General features: G+C 38.1%; 1 protein-coding gene across 1 annotated transcript in view; it reads left to right on the top strand.

Moving 5' to 3' along the window:
• The first annotated feature begins 1,110 nt into the window (after positions 1 to 1,110).
• Positions 1,111 to 5,299, top strand: part of palmdb (palmdelphin b) — a 37,360-nt gene continuing 33,171 nt past the window's right edge. The window contains exon 1 of the mRNA XM_014023792.1: positions 1,111 to 1,254. The gene's annotated coding sequence lies outside the window, so the exon portion shown is untranslated. The remainder of the gene's footprint in view (positions 1,255 to 5,299) is intronic.

Raw genomic sequence — 5,299 nt, 5'->3', positions numbered from 1 at the left:
ACACACAAAACTGAAAGGATACTCAAACCATRAGTGTATCTGTGCTTCTGTGAGCTTGTTGATCTGTGCAACCCTTTCTTTTTTATTTATTTGGCTGCCTCCTTTAGTAGCCAATCATCTGCCTCCATCTGCCTCCATCCTCCTTTCTAACACCAACTCTCTGCAGAACTTTTTTTAATATATCCATGAACTTTCCCCGTGGCCGTCAGGCTGGGCAGCTTCAGCGTCCCTCGTCCTTTTTACACTGTGCTGCTTCCTCTGCACATAACATTCAATTCATGCTGCAGAAAAGAAGTGAACTGCCTCGATGAGCCCAGGAAGGTTGAATCAGGAAGGACATCTGACGAAATCAAACATGTGTACCATCTGTGCAACCTACTAATGTTTAAAAAGAAAAAAAGTTGCTTTACGCTTGGACTCTGTCTGTAACACTAAAAAAAGCAACATTCATGGAGGCTGCTGTTGCTATAGCAACATCATCATTCCAAATTTGCAGTGTTGGGAGACAGAAAACAGAGCCTATCACATAGCTATTTAATTCCCTGTGTATTGTTTGTAAATAAGTATGTATATATGTATATACAGTACAATATAATTTCAAAAAGTTTGGTCAATTATTTTTTAATTTATTTCTCTGTTATAATTTGTTGTTATTATTTCACTAATTTTTGGAGTCAGTTCACTTCAAGATGGACGCCACCGCTAAATCAAATTAGCCCCAACTCAGTCACTTCACAGTTATTGAGTTAAAATAATGGATGCAGGTTATCAACCAAAAATGACCCCGAGAATGAAATTGTGTGAAATCATGCATGAAGTTATTTTTAAGGTTTTACCAACAGCTACAACTCTGTCCTTTCTTAGTTTTGGTCTAAAACTCTGGTATGGAAGGTGGTGGGCAGTGTCAATTCATTCAAGGAACGCCAGGCCTTTAATTGTAATAATGATCTAATAACATTCTCAGAAGTCAAAGCTAGTTTTCTGTGCGAGTCGTTCTTCCTGTGTGATGTCTGTGTAATTGTTTGTCAGTGGTATTTTGGGCTGAGCTCTGTGACGGACTCACCGGGACAAGATAAAGGCACAGAAGGAGGGAGGAGGAGGAGGGGGGGGGKGGTCCTCCCAGCCAATCTGGATCTCTCTCAGCCTACACAATCTCCTCACTCAGCCTCAGGCTTGGTGATGTGCACGGACTGAGAGGGAGCTCTGCCTTTCTGAAAACACTCTGCTGCTTCAGGACCCACAAAACAAAAACCGGTGAGTTCATGTCTCTGTTCTGCCTGCTCTCTCATACACAGCTACTTCTTATTAAATGTTGGCTTTCACTGAAAAATAGCCCTTGTTGCCTCAGAATAGACTGTGAACACAGACTGATACTTGCACTAGTTTGCATCATCTGCCATTTCATCCAGACATCTCTGTCTGTTCATATGGAGATAAAACAAGAAGCAAGGGTTTCTTGATTCTTTAATCTTTTAATTCCATTACGCTGTCGGCTGTTTGCAGCATCCTAACTGGGGTCTGGCTTTAACTAACGCATATTACTCTCAGATGAGCATCTACAAGGATAAAATGTGGATTCCCTCGTGTCAAAATGTGATGTGAAAGTGTCAGAAAGCAGAGAGGGAAATGGTTTGTGTGTGAAGTTGATGAGCTGGTTCACAGATGCACTCCTACGTACACTCTGCTGCTCCTGGCTGCGTCTGCAGAAGCAGGGGGCAGTTTCCCCCTTTTCATTCTCACTGATCCAATCCAGATGAACACTAAATCACATGTGGCTAAGCACAGGAGCAGATATGCTAATAAAACTATTCCTATTTTCACTTTAGTAGCTTTTAAAATCAAACTGATGCTGCTTTTTTTAATGAAAGAATAAGCGAGTTTGCATTCTTATTTTCTTCCAAAAGAAATGTTTGTGTTGAAGATTTAGCCGCAAAATCCAGGGTTTTCCAGTTTTGAAAAATTAACTAACATTGGGAAAATCATAGAAATACTGGATGAATGTTGCATTTAATCAAAAGTAATGAGGATCAAGACAACATTTTTTATTTTGAGTTTTGTGACACAGAAACACTTTATGTTTAGCAGGTTAGTTCCTACAAGGTACCCAAAGAATACTTACTCAGTATTGAGGGAACTTACAGAGTACCTTCAAGATCCTTAATGGGTATCAGGTTGGCCTGTAGGAAAAATGAAAACTTTACACCTCAGATCTCTGCACTGGTTTTCTATTGAAGGTAAAATCAGTCTCTTACACAAAAATATAAACAATGTTAACAGATTATTCACTCAGGTAAGCAGACAATGGTTGGAGATGCCTGTGACCACTCTGGGACTCGAGTGAGACCCCTAGATTTTATAGATTACAAGTTTGTAGCCAGTGTACAATAAAAGTGTAGAAAGTTTATAGATTTTGAAGCAGAGGTTCTAAGGTAGTCAAAACGTTAACAAGTTTGTGAAGTGGTCCTTCAGCTAACAGCTGATCCTGAAGCTGAAAATTAAAAGCCATTATGTGGTGCGACCAACGTTTTCTGCAGTCGTGTCGTCTCCAAATTCTTTTGTTTTGATCAAATGATGTGCTTCACATCTGTTTTTCACAACCACTGCATCTGTCTGAACGAAGGTGAAAGTCTTTCCTCCAACACAGATTTTATTTTTTAATAGATCTGTGTTACATCTTTGTCATGTCAGTGACTTCCTCTGTCAAAATATGGATAATCAAGTCATGAAATATTGTTTTTTTTTTTTCCAGTAATTCAAGTGTTTCCAGTGTCATTATTTACCTCTCCTCTGTAGTTAACAGCTAGTACGGCCACACCCATTTCTACCTGCACCCTGTTCACCTGTCACATCTGTAGCCACTTCTCATTACACAGTTTTCATAATAGCCTCAGATGAGAACTGGCTTCCCTGTGGTTCCCCATGTCTCCTTGTGCTAATCTCCTAAATTTTTGCTTGTTTGTTTGTTTGTTTGTTTTTGTTTTCTGCTTGTTCGTTTTTCATTTGTACATCATTCTTAAAATTCCTGCGGAAATACGGACGGGTCACGCCAAATATGCTGGACATCAGAGATCAGAGGCTCGTCAGCAGACGACCCAGTGAACATGTGAAAATAGGCTGTTAGTGTTTGCACYGTTAATCCGTCAGAGATCAGATTAAGGAGGGGCAGGCAGGGATTACGATCAGGAGGACCTTGCCGGAACGAGCAGACTAAAGGTAAGAGGGTCATGTGTCTGGAGTTTGYCATGGATGACAAACAAAGCCATGATCCTTTCAGACTAACACTTGTCAGCCAAGTCTACTTATAAATTTCGCTCTATTAGTTTGTAACTAAAGACCAAGTCAAGTTCAGGTCAAAAGTTAGCCTCAACCCTAACCTAGGAAATATAAAAGAGTTTTTCTTGGAGATTTTAAAATGACTGGGCTGGTTTGTGACAAAAACAAAAACACAAAGAAGTTGTGGCGTTCAGATAGAAAGACGCTGCCGTGGTCCTGAAGCTTTCCCAGCATGCAGTGCTGTGACTGTAGCCATGATGTCTTGTTGCACACAAATTAAGATTTTGTTGAAAAGGCTTGAATGGGTGTCGGCTGTTTGTTAACTTACAGTATTTACAGAAATCTTTTACCCAGAGGTGTATAGTAGCAAACTACATTTACTTTGTTAAAGTACTTTAAAAAATTTAGAGGATATGTAATTTTTCCAAGTATTTTTTATCATAACTTTTACTTTTATTTTCTAACATTCAAAACATAAAAATTATACTTTAACTACTTTGCTTTCAAGTTTAGCACCTCATTACAGGCCCTGTCACACTAGAGAACTGATGCCAACTTGTGAACATTTTAAAGACGTCTATGTTGAAGCTGGAATTGAAAAAAATCAACAGGAAGCTTCTTTTCAGCGTGTACATAATGTAATTCTTTTTTTTTTTTTTTTTATTCTAAGGATACGTTACATAATGTAATTCTAACAAATTGATCAAATATACACATTTTATTGGAAATTTGGACAAAAAAATGTTTCATAAGTTGGCATAAGTTGTCTAGTGTGACAGGGTCACTGCAAATTCAAATATAACTGGAACTCCTCATACAGTGAGTTGTTAGTGCACTCTGTAAAGCTAGTGTAAATAAATGCAAATAAACGTGAAGCAATTTACTCAGTTTTTAAAATGAAGATGTGTAAATCGCTCATTTCACTYAAATTGGTTTAGTGGAACCAGTTGACATAACTTGGTTAAGTATTTTCAACACTATTTCTTGAGTAAAAGCACTTTTACTTTTACTTTCCTCATTATTGTGAGCAGTTTTATGACTGAGGTACTTTTCTTATCAGTGAAATTCATTTTTACCTGTCATTTTCTATTGAGGTACTTTCACTTTATTATTTTTTCCAAGTACTTCATAGACCTCTGCTTTTTCCTCCTGTTGCAGATTTGTTTCAGGTGAGACAACAAACAGTAGCAGCAACTTCAACAGTTTTTTCTATGAAAGATGAGGAAAGACTGATGCTGCAGTTTTAAAGGCTGAAGAGAGGACAGGGAGAACTGGCATAAAACCTGATGACAATYTGATGAATGATACTAATGATAGCTCTGCTAGAATGCTTCAGTCTTTATGAAAGTTAAATATATCAAGAGAAATCGCTGCTCTGACTGTGCCTGGGTCAAGCAGTTGTTTAATAAATTTATTGTCGTTCTATAAGGATCTGTTTTAACAAAAAAACTATTTGGTCATTGAGGTCCAACCACAACTGAAGATGATTGTTTTTGACAGCGAACATGAAGTCAGGAAGAATTCTGTTCCAGTCGACAGCAGTGAGGGCTCCTCAGGACTGAAACATTTGTTCTGGCAAAGAATTGGGGTCTCAAAACCATCTCAAAAGCAACAGAGCTGCATTTTAAAGTGCCTGCGTCAAGCACATCCTTCAAATAGAAAATGTCAAAGAACACACCTTTTATACTTAAGAAACTTGACATAATGCACATATCCACTTTATCACATAAATGGCATATTTTCTTTTGTTTACTTGGCTCAGCCAAAGTGAAACAGGAAGTGACATCAAAGAGGAACTCTTTAAGAAAGAAAACTTCCTGGTCTTTGTTTACTGAAGCAATATTATTTGAACTCTGACTCTTCATCTCTGATGGTGACACAAAATAAACTAAAGAAACATCAGATTTTTCTCTACAGTCTGTTGTTTTAGTTATTGTAGCAACGCTCTGTTTACATGCAGATACTGTATTCCCCTCTAACATCACTTCCTGTTACTTCACATGTCAACAACTGTTCACGTAAATGG

The sequence above is a fragment of the Austrofundulus limnaeus genome, unplaced genomic scaffold (genome assembly GCF_001266775.1).
Source record: "Austrofundulus limnaeus strain Quisiro unplaced genomic scaffold, Austrofundulus_limnaeus-1.0 Scaffold390, whole genome shotgun sequence".
Taxonomy (NCBI): Eukaryota; Metazoa; Chordata; class Actinopteri; order Cyprinodontiformes; family Rivulidae; genus Austrofundulus; species Austrofundulus limnaeus.
This window is presented reverse-complemented; position numbering and strand designations above follow the sequence as displayed.